General features: G+C 47.8%; 1 protein-coding gene across 11 annotated transcripts in view; it reads right to left on the reverse strand.

Annotated features, from left to right (window-relative positions):
* PATJ (PATJ crumbs cell polarity complex component) overlaps positions 1-22,363 on the reverse strand; it is a 302,489-nt gene that overhangs the window by 68,189 nt on the left and 211,937 nt on the right. The gene's annotated exons all lie outside the window — the stretch shown is intronic.

The raw sequence follows: 22,363 nt of genomic DNA on the forward strand, positions 1-22,363 counted from the left end.
AGGAGAAAAGATGGGTTTACACTGGCCCCCGGTACATGTCTGAGACACCCAGGTAGCAGGTCTAGGACACAGATGGCAGGAAGGTAAGCGACCTGGAGAGGAGAGGTGTGACTCGAACAACCAAGTGTTGGGAGTCTGTGACCCTAGTTCCTCGACCTACGAGTTCTGCAGCCCTGAGCAGCTATGTGACATCTCCAAGCCTCAGTTTCCTCATCGAAAGGGAAAACTAAGAGTAGTTACACCATAGGGATGCTGAAAGGATTAAGTGAAGCAATACACGAAAAGCACTTAGCACAGTATCTGGCAGATAACTACTATTTAATAAAGATGCTAATGATGATAGTAAATGGCATCGAGCTGCGATAAACCCAGGTTCCTGACTCTACCATAGGGTCGGTGGAAATAATCTCCTGGACTGGACTCTTTCTCCTTTGGGGGATGCTGGAGTCCTATCTGACACCCCCAAGCCTCCCTGCCCCAGTTTCTTTTCTGGGCACACTGACACAGCCTTCTTCAACAGGCTCCCATCCAATTTGTAACAGTACAACAGATAATGATCAGGTTACGCGCAGCCATTCATTGTTACTAGATTAGGCTACAGTCTCATGCCGCCTCATCAATTCCCTATTGGTTTCCAACCTGAGAGACTTAACCCACCACTAACGTCCTGGGACTGCAGCCGAGGTCCCTGGATGACTGTCACTACCCTTAGCTGCCTTCTTGCAGCTTATGTTTTAGGATCAGAACTCTCTCTCATTTAGATTTAGATCCTTTCTAATTTCTCCCACATGGGAGAAAGATCCCAGAACTCCCCCTACCCCGGCCCTTTTTTTTTTTTTTAAACTTTGCTCCTAAACAGACTATATGACATAAAATGAACTCAGAAGTTCCTTCATGCCATGATTCTTCCCTGAGCCCCTGGGCAGTGCCCCTTCTACAGTGCGACTGGTTTACCTTGTCACGATCTGGTGACATCACGTTGCATCTTTTTATGTATCTGTCTCCCATACACTAATATGACCAACTTTGTCTTGTTTCTTCAGCACCTGGCAGAACAGAACAGGAGCTTGAGAAAGGGCCAGTGCTGAAGGAACCAAAGCTTGGGAGCTTCGCCTCAAGTGCCCCCAGGTGGTTTTCAGAGCCAGCAGTGAAAGGAGGGACGCACAGTGACGGGCACCCTGTGGCCTCCACTTTAAAGGATCACAGTTGAAAAGAGAGAAGAGAGACATGGAAAAGTCAATAATGGTGCTCACGGAATTTTTAGAATAAAAGTCCTAAACTGTCCTATCAATGGCAACAGTGCTGTTACTCCTTCCAGCGCGGATCAGGTGGCCTTTGGAAGGGCAAAGCCGCCTCTATTTGAAAATCAGCCTGCAGGTCTGCAGTTCCACCTTTGTGGAGACCCAGAGCTGACTTCCCCGCTAAAGACTGAAAATCCCGACCTGCACATCACACAGAGGGACAGCTAATTTGGCTGAATTCGTCCTCGTTGTTTGTACTTGTAAACAAAAAGAAAGAGCACTGGAACAGCAGCCAGAAACACCTGGCTCAGGCTGTGCCGCCCCTTCTGAGCAGCAGCAACTGAACGAGGGGCAGTGAGCAGAGAGGAGTCCAGCACGTGCCTGTGGAGCGTCTGCTCTGTGCCAGCAGCGACAGGCTAACAGAGCCTCACGCTACGACACTGACATACCTGGTGAGACAGATCTTAGAGAAAAAGTCGGGGAAACTTTGCATTACAACTGAGTGATACAGCTGGGAAGGCGTGTGGCAGACAGCAGGTGTCTGAGAAGGGTCAGCTTCCTTCCTGTCTCGTATTTGTCCTCAAAAATGTGGATGGAGGAGATGAGGAAATCAGAGCTCTGAAAAGCATCTGGTCCCACACTGTCCCGTTTCTTATACTGATCACCCTCAAACCTCTGGGCCATGGGGCAGGGCCCGCACCCAGCGAGGGTAAAAATAACGACAGCTGACACTTAGGGAGCACTGACCGTACCAGCGACCATGCGAGGGTCGTTTCGGATCTTAGATGCTGATGTGCACAGCAGACGTGTGCGTCTGGTCCAGTCCTTGTCCTCATTCTGGAGCTGGGCCAGCTGAGGCGCAGAGAGGCTGATGTAGCTGCTGAGCCAGCTCTGCTCGCAGATGCACCCTGCTCCAGAGCCCTGCCCTTCGCGAGGAGTAAGAACCAGGGCACGGAGGGTGCTGCTCTCCTCTTCCAGTGCTGCACACGAGGTTCCGGGAGTCAGCCTCCCCGCACCGGCCAGAACAAGCCACGCCTGCTTAGTCCGAGCCTGGGCACGGAAAAGGCCATGGCACCGGCCACTGCAGAGACCCCGGGTGAGTCACTTTCCTCCATGTTTTGCATTTAAACATAAATTTAGAGCATGCTTTTCTCCCAAGTAGTGCACCAGGGCAGCTCTTAGTGCCTTCAAAGCTGAGGTTCTGGGACCTTCTAAGGCGCTGACTTTGCACAGAAGACCCCTAAATAAGGAGACGAGGAAACCATGTGGAAAGATTACCTTGTTTTACGAAGCAAACAGATAAGGCACCTTCTGTTATGGTCCTCAGCACAGCACCGTGAGCTCCTGAGAGAAAACACTTTGCGGGCCTGGCAATTACTCTGATCAAGAAAAGTAGTTCTGATGCGTGAACATAGAGGCAACACTGGCAATGTTCTATAGAACAGGCAATAACGGGAGCAACGTCCAGCTACTATCACCAAAGCCGGGTAACCGACAGGCCCGTCTGGCCACAGTAACTGGCCCGAGGGCGGACACCTGCACCACACAAGAGCATCCTGTGGATGTTCCAGAGGGGACCCAGGGGAGAGGTCAGTCCCTCTGGAGAGAGGCTCAGGCGCTGCTGGCGGCCATGCCCCCACCACACGGAGGAAGCGAGTCTGCAGGAGAGTCCGAAAGCCACGCAGAGACGTCTCCGCAGCACCAGGCCTCTGGTCCCACTGTCCCTGAGCCGTCCACCGCCCTCCTGCAGCGATACAGGAGGAACCTGCAGCCTGTCCGTACGTTTCCCCTTCGTCTACAAGGTCAGGCTGACGTTTCATCACCTGCAGCCAAGAGACTCCAGATTCAAACAGGTAACAAACTCACAGAGTCAGGCCCTAAGGCAGCGAAGCGGAGATGGATGATGTGAACTGAGCATAAGACAGCAAACTGGACAGAGCTGCCCAGCCTAAAAGTAGCCAAATTCAATCCAACAGTATTCAAATTCAACAAGTTTTAAAACATGCCTCTCAGACACATGACAAACACAAGCTGTCTACTGTTGATTTGGGTCCTTGGACTTCCACTTGGTAGCCATTGATGACTCTAGAAAAAGACCACCTTGGCCTGGATCAGCCCCAGCCTGACTCCCACACACTCCTCTAGCCTCCTGGATCAGGTGAGATCGCAGTAGCGAGGGCCCCCACCTTCACTTTCCCCTCAGTAGGGCTCAGGAACACTAAGATTGCTTGTTTAAAGGTGATTCAGATCTTGGCTGGGACACTTGAGTTGAGTGTTTCTTTGCCTCAGTTTCCTTATCTAGAAGATGAGGATAACTATAGGCTGGACCTCACATATGATATGAATTCGTACACTTAGAATGACAGTGCACAGTAAGTGCTGGGAAAGCGTTGGCCGACACTATTCCCTGCAGTTCTGGAAGCTGCCTCACGGCGAGGTCGACGTCATGCTCACCGCGACGTGCCCTGTGGCCAGCACCGCGCCTGCGACATCACAGGCCTCAGTACAGACTTACCTCATTCTGCTCCCTTCAAAAGATGAGATAAGCAACACAGGGTTTAGATTGTAGGGTCTTAAAAGCACGTCAGCACACGAGGCTTCCACCAGCTCTGCATTCAGAAGACAGGGCACCAGGCACAGGCAAGAAAGTCTGAGTTCTGGGCTCTGGGTCGTCACGTCGTTTTCCTTCTCTGGGTCCTTAGTGCTAATAATTACGATTCTAAGATTATTTTCTCAATTTGGATAAGTCTGATAAGCAATAGCTTCCTTCCAGGCAAGTTGAATTTCAGGTTGAAAAACAAGTCGCCACAGCGGACCAGTTAAATCACTGGGAGTGAAAGCACCTAGCAGCCGTCTGGGATGCGGATGTGTGCTACAACGTGCACCTGTATTTCTTCATCTCTGAGTTCACGAGGTCACTGTACCTGTGACTCTCGAGTCTCCATTTTATCTTCATTTACAACGCAGAATGGAAGAGAATGGAGGAAAAAGTCAAAAGCTTTTCTCTTGTGACTTTTGTGAAGGAAATTGACTTGATGTAAGTCTACTGTCTTTTTTATGACCAGGAAAGAAAACTTATCATGTAGGCAAATCTCAAGTGATTTTCAGAAATATGAGATATACAATGAGCTGTGAAAAACGCCGCATATCTGAGTGCACTTGAACTCTGCCATGGGCAACTTGCACACGGTCACGAGGGACAGGCCCGCGCTGACTCAGACGCATTCCCTCCTGCTCCTTACAGCCAACTCCTCGACTCTTGCTATAGATGCAGTTTTCATACTGAATGTGAAACAGGAAACAAGATCCACACAGGGCCATCTGCTCCCCCAGCCAAACTAGAAGTCCTGCACTTCTTGATGGGTGACAAATTCGGGGTAAAAACGGATTTTAAGCACACATTCCAGGGCCTTGTATTAAAAATGAGCAGGATATACATCTGAGAATTCCAGCCTGGAAGGAAGACCTAACGAGAAGGCTATAATCATTAGAAACACACTTTATGCTATTTCTCCAAAACTTAGGAATAATTTTTAATCACGCACAGCAGTGAATACTGATAAACTGAACCTGTGGCAGAAATCACATGGTCTACGATTCCTTTAAAAGTTAAGATTCCAGGGGCTGGCCCCGTGGCCGAGTGGTTAAGTTCGCGCGCTCCGCTGCAGGCGGCCCAGTGTTTCGTCGGTTCGAATCCTGGGCGCGGACATAGCACAGCTCATCAGACCACGCTGAGGCAGCGTCCCACATGCCACAACTAGAAGGACCCACAACGAAATATACAACTATGTACCGGGGGGCTTTGGGGAGAAAAATAAAATCTTTAAAAAAAAAGAATAAAACTTTAAAAAAAAAAAAAAAGTTAAGATTCCACACTGAACGCATCATCTTCTCCTATAAATCTGTTTTTTATCATGTTGTAGTCTATTTTTTTAAATTGGTGACAATATCAACCTCCTACTTACCCAGGTTTAAACCCACAGTCAGCCTCCACTAACTTCTCTCCTTGCCTGCTTTCTTCTAATCATTTGCAAAGTGCTCTTGATTCTAGGAACACAACGTAAGCAAAGTAGATTTTTCTCAGACTTTGGGATGTCACAGACCAGACAATTTTCAAAAGAACTTTGGGATACAGAGTTACCTTTCTCCTCCCAAACACTGCCAGACGGTGTTACCATAACGTCAGACAGGAAGAGCCAGTGTAACCAAAAACTTAGGTGGGCACGGGCTTCCAGGGGGGTCCTGTAAACTGCACAGATTTAGCTTTATGAAGAACTCACTGTGGGGTTATTCCTTTTCACTTTTCCCACAGATCAGTGAAAACCGTCACAGATCAAGGGGTGATTAGTGACTTGTTAGGGTCATCTGAACAGACGAGAAGGTCTGCCCGTTGGAGTCTGCTGGTGGCTCTTGTCCTGGTTTTTCTACTTGGAGGTTACGTGCTCTCTGACAAGTCAGCCTTCTCTGAACCTCAGCTGCTTTGTGGTTTAATCCCAGCTGTCTCTTGGAGGGGCAGCCGGCACGATCAGGCTCGTGAGTCAGACACACACAGCTCAGATCTGTCCCGTGGCACTTACTGCCCTAGGCCACGGGGCGAGTGGGTTAACTTCCGGAATATTCAGGTCCCTCATCTGCAAGTGGAGATAACGATAATGACTCCATTGTGGGGAGGAGGGAGATACACTCTGTTCAGTTCCTAACAAATACCAAGTGTTCCATAAATGGTGGCTGGCATCATTATTATTACTACTACTGTTTTTGTCAGGATACATGAGATAATATTTCAAAGTGCCTACTACAGCAATATTTCCTGTCTTACAGAGACATCTAAAACTCAACAAACAAGCAGGAACGAATGAGCATAATGGCAGCTAACGCTCTTGTAGTATTTACTATGTGCTCCAGAAGGCACCATTAGAAATGTATTAATTCATATTTTATATGAGATCAAACCTATAATTATCCTCATTTTATAGATAAGGAAACTGAAGCACAGAAACACTCAAGTGTCCCAGCCAAGATCTGAATCAACTTTAAACAAGCAATCTTAGTGTTCCTGACTCCTGCTGAGGGGAAAATGAAGGTAGGGGCCCTCGCTAATGTGATCTCACCTATCCAGGAGGCTAGAGGAGTGTGTGGGAGTCAGGCTGGGGCTGATCCAAGCCAAGGTGGTCTTTTTCTAGAGTCATCAATGGCTACCAAGTTGAAGTCCAAGAACCCAAATCAACAGTAGACAACTTGTGTTTGTTATGTGTCTGAGAGGCATGTTTTAAAACTTGTTGAATTTGAATACTCTTGAATTTGAATTTGGCTACTTTTAGGCTGAGCAGCTCTCCCTAGTTTGCTGTTTTATACTCAGCTCACATCATTCATCTTTCCTCACAATCTGCTCTTCCTCCTGTTTCTTTTCTCTGTAAACAGACAGCAGCAAGCAGCCAGCCCGCCGGCTGCCCACGAAGTATCTGAGAGTCTTTCTCGCCTGCGCTCCTCCTTCCACTCTGAATGCACACAGTCACTGAGTCCTATCGACTCTAACTCCCGCACGCCTCCCGAAAATCTGTCTTTGCTGCCAGGCCCCCAGTCCAGGTCGCTGTCAACTTCCATCTCAGTTACTCCGACAGCTTGTTACCTCTCCTGGTCTTCAGCGTTGACTCATCTGAGGGATTCTGCAGGGTCACAGGGCCCTCAGAAGGGTCTTTACAAAGGCTAATCTCACCATTAAATCCCCGCTGGAAACTGCTCCAAGGCTTCTCTTGGGATCAAGACCCTTCTCTTGGTCCACCACCCAGCCCATCTACTTCCTGCCACTCCACCCACACGGCTGCAGCTCGGTCTCCAGCAGCAGACCAGGGATGCAGGCTCGGGGCCTACAGGCGCGCTAGGCGAGGGAAGCAGGCTGGGGAAGGAGAACCGTGGAAAGGCAGGGATTGAAATAAAGTGGAAGTGCACAACTGGTTAAAGGGCCAGCTTCTGTAGAAAACGGAAACCACGATTTTTATGTAAAATCTCCTGAATTATAAAAATTAGCTCAAACATCTTGAGAACATGTTGGAGGCTAAATGAAACCTGGATCTGACGCCTGACAACCGGTTTGTGAGCTCTGCAGTGGTCCTACTACGGTGCACTCCTGGGCCAAAGGTGTCTTATGTTTACATTTCTGGAGCAGGACACATCACAGGTTCTAAGGATTGTGTACCGGAAACTGAGTCCTGGCACACCTAGACTGTGTAAGGGCACAATGCGCAATCACAACAGCCCTGCACTGAGCCCTGGCTGCATGGCAGCCACTGTGCTCAGAGTTTCACACCTCCAATCACACTGGATCCTCACAGCAAAGAGGTAGCCCCACCCCCCGCCCATTTCTGGATGAAGAAATGAAGACAGGGTGAGTCACTCTCCCAGGTCAGAGCCGGGGCTGGAGGAGGTGACAGCTAAGTCTGTTCGCTGCAGGGCCACGATCTGTGTCTGTCACCTTTTTCATCTGAGAAAGCAAGTACGGCCAGGCCACTGGGAAACACGGGGACTGCTTATGACACTTGACACTGGTTTTTCAATACGTATGTTTGGAAATTTTACGTGGATCCAGCGTATCAAGGTAGAGAGTAAGAAGTGTTCCCACAACGCTGGCATTCTGGCTGGTGGGGACTTTGACACGGGAACGCACATAGCTGCAGTGTGAACTTGCACGTCACAGTCCATCCAGGTTAGCCATGGTTAATTCAGAAACAATTCGGGCTTCCTCAGCCAGCTTGCTACCCCGTAAATTCTAAAATCCCCACAAAAACCCCACAGGTTGAATGCCACCTTGAGCTGCCTACAATACTCTCATTTTTTAATTCTTGCCCTAAGCATCAGAAATTATATTTCACAATGAAAAAGACAACAGAAAAGACGAACACTCCAGATAGCTTGAAAACCTAAGCATTTTGGAAAATCTAAATGTTATTGGGGCTGCAGTACGTGAACCAGGTCTGTAACGACAAGGATCGATTGACACATGGATGGCGTCGCTGCTCAGCAGTTTCACACAACGGGGAACGAAGGCAGGCACACCTATTGGAAGCACTTCCTAACAGGGCTGTCACAGGCTGCAGGCCAAGCCCTGGGATGAAGCTTGCTCCCAGGACCCAGATGGCACAAAACTGCCATTTAAATAGCTTTAAACCTGCATCCAGAGGAAAGCTTTAAAGAGCGCATACAGCAGATTTGGAAACTAGGGACAAGAAAGGTAAATCCTTCCACCGGCAGCCCTGTGGAACTCCCCTGGTAAACACAAACATTACCTCGCTGCTCATTCTGCTACGATCTTTGCAAAGGCAGAATGTGAGAACACACACAGTTGCTGACATCTTGCACCGACGGCCGTTGCTGTGAAAAACTCCCAACCAGTAGGTCGGCATCCACTCTGGCCCCTGTCCAATCTGATCACGACGCACGGCTACAGTTTAGGGTCACCTCCGGAAGCCCTCCAGGCCTTCCCACTGCTGTCCGCACAGAGACCACGTGGTTAACATGGCCCGGCTCCTGTCAACCGTTCCAGTTTGGTTTCCATCTCACCAGTTCTGGCAGCCCTAACTTCCAGTCCTTTCAGCTCACTAAATTCCCTCAGGCTCTGAGGTCACCCACCACCCTCGTTTGTTTCTTTTGCCCCATTCCCAGGTAGCACCAGCTTCTCCTGCAGATCTCAGTTCAGCTTTCCCCAGGGAAGCCCCCTCAACAAGGTCATATCCCCCTATTCTATGCTCTCTTAGCGCCAAGCACCTCTAGTCCTTAGCTTTGCTCAAGCCTGGGATTTCAATGTATTTGTGACATTATTTGAGTGATGTGGTTCCCCCACGAAGACAGTAAACAACGGAAGAAGAGAGACTGTGTCTGTTTACCTCCAGTCCTACCGTGCTAGGATCTAGCAGAGAGTGTAGTAACAACAGAATGCAACAATTTAAAAGATAAAGTCCAGCTTTAATTTTTATGGAACACTTGCAAACTATTCCAAAAGGTGGAGAGACTACACACTAACAGCTCCACGCATAGGCTGGTATTATAGTCATTTAGCAGGATCACAGCATTTCCAGTCCAGAACATTTCTGCTTTGATTTCAGTTTGTAGATTATCTGCATTCTTTCTTCCCGTCTTTCCTCCTCCTGTTTTTTTTTTTTAAAACATCTTTATTGGGATATAATTAACATACCATAAAATTCGCCCATCTAAAGGGTACAATTCAATGGTTTTACCATTCAGAGTTACACAAACATGATCACAATGTAAGTTTAAAACATCTCATAACCTCAAAAAGAAACCCCATACCCATTAGTGTCACTCTGCAGTCCCCTCCCCACCCCCAGCCACAGGCAACCACTAATTTACTTTCTGTCTCTACAGATTTCCCTGTTCTGCATTTCACACACACAGCATCATACAATATGTGGTTGCAGCATCATATATCAGTACCTCATTATTTTTAATTGCTACGTAACACTCCATTGTATGGATATACCACACTTTATCTATTCATTCATCAGTGGTGGACATTTGGGTGGTTTCCATTTTTTGGCTTCTATGAATAATGCTGCTATGAACATTCCTGTACGTGTGTGTGTGGATGTGCATTTTCATTTCTCTTGAGTATACACCTAGGAGTGGAATAGCTGGGTCACATGGTGACTACGTTTAATATTTCGAGGAAGTGCAAACTGTTTTCCAAATTGGTGGCACTACTTTATGTCCCCCAGTGACGTATGAGGCTCCAGTGTCCCCACATCCTCGCAGCGCTGTCACTGTCCTTTCGTATGAGGCTCCAGTGTCCCCACATCCTCGCAGCGCTGTCACTGTCCTTTCGTATGAGGCTCCAGTGTCCCCACATCCTCGCAGCGCTGTCACTGTCCTTTCGTATGAGGCTCCAGTGTCCCCACATCCTCGCAGCGCTGTCACTGTCCTTTCGTATGAGGCTCCAGTGTCCCCACATCCTCGCAGCGCTGTCACTGTCCTTTCGTATGAGGCTCCAGTGTCCCCACATCCTCGCAGCGCTGTCACTGTCCTTTCGTATGAGGCTCCAGTGTCCCCACATCCTCGCAGCGCTGTCACTGTCCTTTCGTATGAGGCTCCAGTGTCCCCACATCCTCGCAGCGCTGTCACTGTCCTTTTGATTACAGCCATCCTGGCACGGGTGGAGCGGGATCTCACTGCGGTTTTGATGAGTATTTCTCTAATGGTTAACGAGGCTGAGAATCTTCTCCTGTGCTTAGTGGTCACTTGTCTATCTTTGGAGAAACGCCTGTTTCGATCCTTATCCATTTTTTAATTGAGTTGGGTGTCTTTTCATTATACTGTTGTAAGCTAGTTGGTTTTGAATTATTTTACTGACTATTAGTATCTGTAACAGAATGGAAAAGGAGGTGGACAAGAATAAACAAACAGTGAACTGGCTTTGCGTCCAAGCAGACAATTATGGAACGGGCCAGGGTGAGAGAGCCAACGGCAGGAGCCAGAACCAAGGTCAGCTGCTTACAAGAAGAAAACAGTGCTCTCCCCCTCCTTCTCTGGCTCCTTCCTTCCCACTAACCACGGAGCCTGGGAAGACAGCGAGCTGATGTGAACACTCACCCTTGAACATCTCAAGCCCTTCAAGGAGCTCTGGTAGTTTTGCTCATCACTGAATCCCCTGCACACAGCATTGTCTGACGGGTAAGAGATACCAAATGACATTTTTTGTTAGAACAAACAGATCACACAGTGACATTTCTGATATTCAAGAAAACCTATTGATGCAAACTTCACAGTGAAGAGAAGATGGGTGTACGAGGCAAGAGAACCAGCCATACCACTCACCACTGGGAACAGACCTCCTTCTCAGTATCGTGCATCACCGGGGTAAATAAGACCGCCAGAACGAAAATGCCCAGCACAGGGTAGCTGCTTGAAAAATCTGAGTTTCCTTCATTTACGAAACATCTGCTTGGAGGTCGATAAACTTTATTTGCCAATGTAAAAGGTTACTTTCAGAATCTTAACTGTCTGTTTCTGTACCCTAATTTTCTACGTTGGAAAAGACCGAGACGAAAGGGAGTGAGAATCACAAAGTTCAGACCCCGGGGTGATCTTCTTGCTGTCCTTTGATTCGGTTTTGTTCCATGTCGGGTCTCTCTGAGAGGTGGTACTGCCCAGTGGGTTAGAGTGCAGCCTCCAAGTGCATGGACCCACATCCGGGCTTCACGGGGAGATTTTTAGGCAACTTACTCAATGGTTCAGTGCCTCAGTTTCCTCATCTCTTAAACGGGGTAACAGTAGTAGTGGCCTCACAGGACCGTCATGTAAATGAGTCAGTGCTGGTAAAGAGATTAGAATAACGCCGGCACTAGGCATTCAATAAATGTCGGCTATTATTACTAGCAATTAGCAATTGGCGGGGGAGGTTGAAAAATTCACTTCAATTTTCAGTTAAGTTACACTTTAACACATCACTAGGAAGAGCTGATCTTTACACAGTTCACCCTTAACGCTTTCATCAGGACAACTCGCCCCGAGGCAGTGATTCCCGAGTATCCAGTGTGGTTCTGCTAGGACTTTACAGTTACCAACTCCTTCAGTTCTCACGACAACCCTTTGTCCACCCCCCAGCCCCCAGCCGACCCCGTTTCACAGACACAGAATCTGAGGCACAGGGCAGGCAGTCATCCCCTAGGGTAAACTGCCAGCTCACGATTTGAATCCAGGAACCTGGCTCCAGTGTCTGTGCTCTTAGTAATTTAGTTATGCTGCCTCAGAAGAGTCTATTACACTAACACAGACATTCTCAACAGGATAAAGACACGGGTTTATACCAAAAGATTCAAAGAGCTGTTTTAGGGATTCATGATCTTCTGTGTCAAGACACCAGGGCATCAAGGACCCTCCAGGATGAGTTCCAGCTCCTGCCTTTTCCAGTTTTATGATCTTTCACTGAGCAGATTAAGGTCTCATTATAACCCTGGGATAAACAATTCCTGCCCTACTTTTTACCTAAGGTTATTTTGGGGATAACACTGAATAAGATCACAAACTAAATACCATTTTAGAAAAAATTTAGATATTAAAGACATTAAGCTAATGAGATAACAGACAAGACTTTGTTTTGCAAATTGCAAAGCTTTGTGCAAACAGTTTTTTTAAAGTTCCTTTTAAAAGGCTTCACAAACAGTCTTAACAGGCTCACACCTTGGCTTCTGAAATAGATTCCAGACACCTCCCTGCCTCCAGTCTCTCACAACTGGAACCCATGCCCCACAAACCATCACCGGACCAGTTGTCTAAAAACAAGTTGTTCTCCCTTTAAAAATATTTTAGAGAAATCTAATGCTTACTGGAGTTATTATAAACTCCTTGCTGTGCATCTGGGGACCACTGAGACATGGACCACAGCCAACCATAATGAATAGTGCAAAGAGCTCTGGAGCACGTGTGGACACAGGCTTGGTCTTAGCTCTGAAAACAGGTAATCCTGGAGAAGCAATCTAACAGCTCTTTAGAGTACTGCTTCTCACAGGTAGCACCTCGTGTTTGCATGTATCCATCTAGCTATGGGGACATTTATTGAGTACTGAGGATAAAAGATGAATAAACAGATCTATAATTCACAGCCCACAGTCCCTTCAGCTTTGTGACTCTACTGTTCCCACTGCTGCCCCACAAACCCAACCCTTATCGCTGCTCCGGAACTCACACCGATGCACCTGGTACACCTCCTAGTCACGCCAAGCTCAGCAGCCAACTGCCTTCTCATTGTTAAAGGTTCACACTGAGGGCCAGGATTCTAAGAAACCTTCCCTAATCCCTGAATGAGATGGCTGTCCCTCCACTTTCGAACTTCTATAACATTTTGGTTTGTCTCTCTATTACACTTCTACTCGGTATGATTTTCCAGATACAAACTCTATTATCCTCACTGATGCTAGGGAGTTAGAGCAACTTCTAGAGGGTTAGAGCTGACTGTTTCCAATTATCTTGACATAAACTAAGGTAAAAGAGTCAAGGCCTGGGGCTGGCCCCGGGGCCGAGTGGTTAAGTTCCAGCGCTCTGCTTCAGTGGCCCAGGATTTTGCTGGTTCAGATCCTGGGCATGGACATGGCACCGCTCATCAGGCCATGCTGAGGCAGTGTCCCACACGCCACAACTAGAAGGACCCACAACTAAAAATATACAACTATGTATGGGGGGTTTTGGGGAGAAAAAGGAAAAATAAAATCTTTAAGAGTGAAAGCCAGACAGATCACACGCTGTCCCTGACATGGTGCATCCAGCAACAATCCCAGGACGTGCAGCATCTTATAACAGAAACAGTCAGATGATGACTAGTGATGACAAACTGTTATTAGTATGTTATAACAAGATAACACTCACAAATATGTTAGGTTGAGTCATGAAATTTTCACCTACAAAAACAGCAATTTCATATGGTTCAATCTAATATTTTGCTAATTTGGGTATCATCTCTCTCCCTCCCTCCTGCCCACCAGGGCAGGTATCTCTGTACATTCTGCACTCCACTGTACCTCCAGGGCCTGGACGACCGTGGCATCTCGCATGGACCTGCCGGAGCACTGAATGAGCTCACTGAGCCCCGGCTGTCTGCTTCACACTCACCACGGGCTCTGTTTGTTTCCTCACAACATCCTGACGATTGTCACTCTTCAGATGAGGAAACGGAGGCTTGGTGAGGTCAAGAAACTTGTCCCGCACCACACTCTCAACCAACACTTCACGCTGGGCCACTTAGTCATGCTATAAAAGTTGTTCAAATTCAGGCTATCTTTCCTCAGTTGACTAGACCACACGCAGAGTCTACTGGAGGTGGTGAGGGACACTGCGGACCACCACAAAGCGAGGGGGGGTGGGGCAGAGGGAGAAGGAGCCACCAGGCCCTGGGTCCAGTGGGGGATTTCATTCCTGGTGAGGCGCAGGATGAAGCAGCATCTGAAACTCACCGCGCTCCTTCGGGCCCCTGCCTGAGGGGCCCTCCCTTGGCCTCACACTGGCGGCCCCGTGGCTGGTGCAGCTTTCTGGGGACGGACAATGGCGGGCGGCTTGTGCTGCAGCCTCCCGGTGAGCCCCACAAGCACGGGAGGGTTCTCGCCCTTTGACCGTTTCCTCTGTGGGTGAAGTGGGGCCCTACTTACACAAACCCCTGTCGCTTCAAAAGACTTTCCCTAACTATCTGAGGACACAGAGCCAAAAAGAACAAATTAATAGTATTTTCAAACAACGGAGTTTGAGTTTGAAACTCGTTGATGTCACTCACTCTCCTGCAGTGCAAACATGCAGCTCGTGTTGCGGGAAGGGGGCGGGGGGGCCTTGAACATCGTCCTCAGGAGCAGTGGGCGTATCGGGTAGTCCCACAGCTCCCGAGCCTAGGGTCTCAGGCCCCGTGCAGGGTTTCTCCAAGAGTGGCCATCACTATTCCCACTCTGCTGAGACGTCCTTTCCCTCCAGCCTGAAAGAAGCTTGTGTCTAGGACATGGAGTCTAAGCCAAAGCCAATCGACGTTTTCTAAAAGTTGAAAGAAGATAAACGGGTTCTTTCTCAAACTCCCTAAAGTAGAATGAAGAATTCTGTGCTGTCATAAAGTCAGGGTGACGCTCCTGAATTAGGTGATTAATTCTCCGATATCTGCAAGACATTTTGAAACACGGGGAAAACCCACATTTCTCTCTAGAACCTGTAGTCCAGCTGTGGACACATGAGGCTGCACACAGAAAGGGAGATCAGGAGAGCGGCACGGGGTCAGCCCCAGGCCTACAAGAGACCAGTGAGTGGTCTCTGAAAGCTAGTGAATGTCTCCAGTCCTCAATTTCCTCATTTGCAGAAGAAAAATATGGCCACCTACACTACAAGGATAGGAAGCGAATGCCGAACGCAGCACAGTGTGGGGACGCAGCAAAATATCAGTGAATTCTAAGACAATTGCAGACGTCAGGATGTGTACGTAGGGAGAGCTCTCTAAACTGCTCTCTCCTAAAGCTCCTTCCCCGGGGACATCAAGTGTCTTTACTACGAATCAGTGGAATACTTGAACCTCTCTTTCTGTGCTGCTAGGACGAGCTCAGCACAGCCCCAGGCTCACAGAAACCCAGTACTTAATGAGATTTAAGAGAGGGATGCCTTCTTCATCCCAGACAGCAGGACGCGAGGGTGAAGGAAGGAGACCGCGCTGCTCTTGGAGTGAGCGGGTCATTCGCTGTGCGGGACAGCTTCCCTGCCTCAGAGACTGAGACCCCGGAGAAGCAGACACAACAGCTGGCCCTTCCAAGGTGGAACGAGATAGAAATTACATGTCCCTAAAGAGAACACTGGACGAAAAATGCCCAGGATTCCCACCAGGAAGAAGCTTCCACTTTCGGGCAACGGTTTAACACTGACTTCAAGACTGCTGTCTTCCTCACCCAACAGGCTCGGGGCGCTCCGACCCCACAGGACATCACAGGGAAGATGGGGAACTCGTCCTTCACCCACACCACCCCCAGCGGCACAGACACTCGGTCACAGCCGCCTCTTCACGGCTGCAGTGCAGTTTCCTCCCCAGAGGCCTCCCCTGTTCTCTTCCTTCCACAAGAAGCTCATTTTATCTCCCAGGGACCTGCCCCTGTAGCTGGAGACCTGCCTCAGAGAAGCTGACTCCTACTCTCTGTTCCAAGATCAGGACTGACTACCTTGAGGTTGATCCCATCCTTTTTGCCAATGATTTTGTCAGGGATGGGTATGTAACCCGCTCTGGTCAATGAGGCACAAAGAGGTTTGTTGAAGACTTCTGGAAAAGTTTTTCTTTGATCTTAAAAGAACCACAAGAAGTCCCCATAGCTCCCAAATTAACAAGAAAGCATGAAGCTCAAATTGCAATGGGCAGCCATCCCACAGCCATGAGGAAACCAGCCTTAGGATGAAGCTGACATGGGAATGACAGAGTGAAGAACTGGTTCTCTGATGGCAAAACCAGGTGGCTGGATCAACCAGAGCTGGAGCCCCGCCTGAGGCCCAGAGGTCCCCTGAAGAGAGCTAATCCAGTTACTCACTGTTTCAGCTGTGTGAGTTAGCCACTGTGCTCCCTCCAGCCAGAACTTCCAAGACACTTGTTTATCTCTGCACAAGACTAAACTGCTCAAGATAAGAGACGGTCTTTATCTTGTTTCTGAAACTCAAGTACCCAGCACCCTGCCTGGCACATGGAAAACACTCAACAAACACTGGTAGAACCAAGGAATGAACTGAGTACTCGTTTTCATGATGATTTTTTTCTGCAGAATCCTAAAAATATTTATTTAATATAAATGAGACATCTGGTAATAATAAGCCCCATTAAAATCCCAAAACACATTGGGCATCTCCTCAGTTGAATTATGATGTATTAAATGTTACAGTTAATTAACCAGAAGTTTCTTTACTTTCTGCGGGTACACAGGGCAGAACAAGGACGATAAATGGAGTATCTACATGTATTGATCAGGACTTTTAAGACACCGCTATCCTCGGATTAGTACAAATTCGGGTGAGATTGTTTACAGAGAAAACAGTTTTGATTTTGGGACATTCAACCTCACTTACAACTTAAGAGGTGGAAGTTAAAGCAAAGACAGAACATCTGTTCATCTATCAAACAGATGAGAGAACAGAAAGAACACCCAGATTTCACAACGTCGTAGGGAAACGGGGATTCTAACACACCATCGAAAGAATGGAAACTAGGACAATCTTTTCAGAACAAATATACTCAATATATATAGAGAGAGAGATAGATATATACAGGGAAAACATCTGTAAGCATAAAGAACAAATTTTAAAATTCCTTACTTCTGGTGATGAGAACTAGGGACTGGGAAATTTCTGCACTAGTTATTTCTGTACTGTTTGATTACGGGGAATTACCCTGTATTATTCCATATTTACAAAAAAAATAGAGGAGAGCTATGAGAAATATCTAAAAGAAAGAAAGTAGCATGAACTTTAGAACTGGTCAGATCTGGGTCCAAATCTCAAATTTGTCACTTAGAATTGTGTGATTTTCAGCAAGTGACTTTCTAAATCTGAGTGCTTGTTTTAAAGTACAGATATAAACACCAGATTACAAACTCCGCCCCATCAGGCTGCCTTGAGGATCAAGGCACTAGCACATAAAACGTCCATGAGTGCAGCACGGGGGGCGTTAATTTCCGTGTCTGGCTTCTTGCTGAGACACGTGCCTTATCCGCGCCGTGTTCCACGTCGTCTTCACAACATCCCTGTATGAGTGTGCACCACCGGGATCCCAGTTCATGGGTAAGGAAGATGATCCAGCTTAAACAACTTGCTAAAGAACTCCTGGCCAGTGAGAGGGGCCCCAGGATTCAAAGCCTTCCTCTCAGTGAACTTCGGGTAATCAAGAATGCCAAGTTAAGAAACAAGCTTGAAAATATGTAGATTTTCAGCATTTTAGGGGATGGGTGAGTTCTAGAGACAGGAAAATTCTGAAGAAACTTTCAAAAACCAATACTTAGTCCTGGAAAGCCTTAATGTCCCAATTACTCAGTGCGCCTGGTTCTGTATGCTGCGGGGCCCGAGGAGTCCCGGGGGAGGCTGTCCAGCTGGAGGTCTGACAGTCTGTTTGTGACTGCAGCACATCTGACGGCAGAGCAAACCAGCAGGCAGCTCCTTGAGAAGCTCTGCAAGTGGTCGCCTCCTCTGGCCCCAGATGAGAGGAGATTTCTGAGGCCGCACCTGAGGGTTACTGTGGATATTCACTGAGAACAGGACTGCCTCTGACCTTGTTATGAATCCTGTCAATCTGCTGTTTCTTTCTCCAACTTGAGGGGTGACTCATCTCAAGATCTGTGAGCTTGTTTTGTGGAAGACAGCGAATGCCTTCGGGGAGGCTGCGATTGCCAGATGGCTGGTCCCCCAGGTGCTTACTGAGGGACCCCTTAGTTTCTGTGAAGCCCCTCCTGCCGAGCCCCTCAGCTCTATAAAGCCCCCTGCCTTTTGCTCTGGGGAAGGGGGATTTGCGTGAGCCCATGCTCCGGCCTCCTCGGCTTGGCCAGCTCGAACGGGGCCTTTCTCCATCTCCGAGCACCCATCTCGGGATTGGGCTGCTGCACGTCAGGCACACAACCTTGAGATTGAGGGTTTGGTGTCGTTTTCACCAGGACGGTGGTCAGCTGATGCCATCTCATTATGCACATGTCTCCTTGGGGAAGGGGAAGTGTTGTCTAAATAAATCAGAGGAACCTTTTACATTTCTCAGCAATGTGAGCACAGAAGATGAGATTTTCAGGTCTTTATAAAATGAACACTAAAGTGGGGGAGAAAACAGCTGTTGGATGTTTCAACTTAGAAAATCTAAGAAAACATGGGCAAGGGAGTCAACGCTGCAAATGCTTTACGTAGCCTTCAGGACTTGAATAAATACAGAAAAGGATACCCTTTCATCCCCACGCGCCATGTCTCCTGTGCCGCTTTCTCCATAAGTCCCGTCCTTCTCTGCTGGAAGACATCTCCTCTCCCTCTAGACTCACCCAACACTTCACCTGAACTTCTCACATCGCTTTTCCTCGTCTTGTCTGCACGGAACTGGTCCCCTTGAGAAGACTCTCTTGCCTCATTCTCATCCTTCGTCTGACTCGTTACATTCATCCCAGGTCTGTCTTGTTTCAGAGTCAGTGCTCTTTCTAACTGTACCATGAGCACCTTCTAAAGCTTTCCTTCTGTGTTTAGTTACTGGTTTAGTTTGAGATGGTTCACAGAGGAGGGTCTCACTGCAGAGAAGAGTCAGGTAAGAAGGAAGTTGGAACTGTGAGAAGTTAGCAATAAAACACTCACTTTCCTGGGGGGCAAAGGTTAGAAGGGTTTTCCTGCTCAAATGAGGCACACAACACAACAATGGGTTCTGTCTGGAGAACAGAAGGGCTCATATGTGTTAAGGAGCCTTCAAAGTACCCCACTGACCAGGAGCCTAGAAAACAGGCAGCAATCAGAGACGGGAAGGGAAAACAGGTCAGAAAGCATGGTTTCCAAAGCACAGTTGGATCCCGGTGGTGTGACGACCATCTGGCTCCTGGATGGTGGCCCACGGACACCCAAGATGAGTCAGCTAATCCGATGGCCAGGTGCTCCCTTCCTCTCCTGCTCATTTTCAAGCCACCTGTCCAAAGCTGCCTGCTCAGCCCAGGCTGCTCAAGGAGAAGGGCCCTTCCCCTCGAAGACCACACAGTGAATTACGCTTTAGAGATGAGCATCAGGAAGAGGCAAAGCTCGTGACTGTACGTTTAGCACAGCGTTTACCAAAAAAGAGAAAAAAAAAAGACTGATAAGACATGCTGTTCCACCCCAGAGAAGTCTCTTCTAAACCTTTAGGAAGTTCTAAACTCCCTCCTGGGCTCCTCCAAAATCTTCTACACAAGGGATGACAGGTCTTATTTTGTTTCTATACTACTTTATTTTCTCATGCCCACTATGTGTCTCTAGTTTCCCCCAACTAGACAGTGAGCAGCCTGAGAGCAGGAATGTGGATTTGATCTGAGAGGAGGCTGTCAGTCAAAACTAAGTCAGTCAAGGCTGGCAATGAGGATTGGAGAACCACCCCTTCTGTTCTGCCCTCCTCATTTGACACGACAAAAGTGTCTATTCGCATGTACAACTGTTTTACGTTTAACTGACTTAAGATTTTCCTAAGCAATTAAAAAACAACCCAGCAACTATACCTTCCTGATATAATTGAAAGGTCCTCTTTAAAAATAAACCTGATGTTTGTTTAAATTTTATCATCCCACGTTTCCCAAATCCAATGCCCTCTTCAAAAAACCACAAAATGGTTTATCGCCTCACTGCAGCCTAAACTCACAAATACTTGTTTCTGCAAAGTCATGTTTCCCAGATGTGATAAACTGAATTTCTTTCTTCTACCCCCAGTCACGAGCATCCCTTCCAGGCTGCTCAGAATACCAGAGAGGCTGTGCACAGTTAAGATAAAACGGAAAGGATGATGCTGGGAGTCTCTGGGTAATGAGCCTCTTCCTTCTTTACGAGGCCTGCTCCGCCTCATTCAGTATTCAGAAAAGCACGACTTCCGAGGAAAAAGGGAAAATGAAGGCTCTTGCTTCTATAAAGGCATTCTAAAAGCCCCAGCTGCCTTGTTGGAAAGGGAGTAAGTATCTCGCAGCCAAGTACACGGGAGCCCTCAGTCCCTCCGACGAGACGACAGTGGCTTCCTAACTGGCTTTCCCTCTTCAAGACATTCCTGATGTTGCTATTAGACTCATCTCCCTGCAGAGAGCCCTGATCAGACCCTTTCACTGTTCAAGATGCCCTCACCGGCTCCAAGGCCTAACGCACGAAACTCAAGCCTTCTGAGATTTAAGCTCAAGCCGCTCTCATTCGACCGCAACTAATTTCCCAGCCCCATCTCTCGCCTCTCCCTTTCACACACCCCTACGCTCTTCTCCCCACCCTACACCCTGCTTTTGCTTACCTTGGTGTTTTTGTCTGTACTGTTCCTACATTCCTATCTGACCATATTCTCATTGCAAAATCCAATCTATCCATCAGAAACATCTGTTCTCCTGCCAGCAAATATTATCACCTTCTCTGAACTCCTCCGGAAGCTTTACCTCTTGGGGCACCTTGTTTTAGTAACATTCACGTCTTATTTTCCCTCTCAGGCTCCAGTTCTTTGAGGGCAGACACTATGCACAGTTAATCTTTACATGCTTTACAAAGTAGATATTTGGTAAACAGCAGCAGAATGAACTGAATCAATAAGAAGTAAGTATTCAACACTGAAATGAAAAATCAAGGATACAGTGGAAAAGCCAAAACATGGTTCCTGTCATTCACTTATTCCACAAACATTTATTAAGCAAGTACCATGGATCAGGCACTGAGGAGTCAGTGGTCAAGGAGACAATAAGCAGGGCTGGCCCCATGGCCTAGTGGTTGAGTTCAGTGTGCTCTGCTTCGGTGGCCTGGGTTTGGTTCCTGGGCACAGAACTATGCCACTTGTCGGTGGCCATGCTGTGGTGGAGATGCACACACAAAATAGAGGAAGATTGGCACAGGTGTTAGCTCAGGGTGAATCTTTCTCAGCAAAAAGAGGGAGATTGGCAACAGATGTTAGCTCAAGGAGAGTCTTCCACAGCAAAACAAAAAAAAAAGAAAAAAGAAAAAGACGACGACAATAAGCTCGGTCTCACAGAAGCTTACAGCTCAGTGTGGTGCCTATAGTCCTACATTCTCAAAACACTGAGATAACGAGGAAGGGAGAGGGATGTAATAAAACAAGTATAATCACAACTAAAACAAATGCTCACTCTGTGCCAAGAATAATGCTAAGCATTTTATAAACATCATTCAACTCCTCCACGATCCACGGAATTAATTATCACCATCAAACCCCTTTTAAACGTGAGGAAATGGAAGCTTGCAGAGCTGAAGTGGCCCACGGTCATGCTGCTGGTCAACGGCAGCAGAGATCAGGACTCGGCTCTGTCCCACTTCCAAGCCTGTGTGCTTAATCGCTGCGCCACGCAGCTGCAGCAAGAATCACCAAGAGGACAGCAGTAGGAACGCTAACAGTCCCTCACATATGCACACAGCCGCACGGATTACAAATACTCTCACCTGCCTTTAGCACTTGCGCCTCATAACTTCCTGTTGACACAGGCAGGGGAGGCCGTTAACCCGACTTTACAGAAAATGGCAGACTGAGGGGTTAACTGCCTTTGCCAAGGTCAGATGCCCAACAGCAACTGGGGAGACTAGAGCAGGAACCCACACCTTCAGCCTTCTTGTTGAGTGTTCCATCAGCACTCCCCTTCACTCTCCTAGCACACAACTGCACGGAGTAGTCCCTTGGTGTTTAGAACAGCGCCTGACACACAAAAAGGGCCCCATGAAGGAATGAATACGAATCCCATTAGTCTATAATACCAGTGCTATCCAACGTGCCGAGTTATTATTCTCAGGTCCATCTAATAATGATACGGTGATACTTCACCTATTCGGTTATGATTTAAATGGCTTAGCTCTCTTAGCAATATGTCAGATATGAGCCATGCTTACATACTTACTAGAAACAGCCGAGAGGGAAAAGGCATGGCGGAGGGGTCACACAGGCAAATGGGAAGGGACAA

Source organism: Equus caballus, chromosome 5, assembly GCF_041296265.1.
Source record: "Equus caballus isolate H_3958 breed thoroughbred chromosome 5, TB-T2T, whole genome shotgun sequence".
Classification (NCBI taxonomy): domain Eukaryota; kingdom Metazoa; phylum Chordata; class Mammalia; order Perissodactyla; family Equidae; genus Equus; species Equus caballus.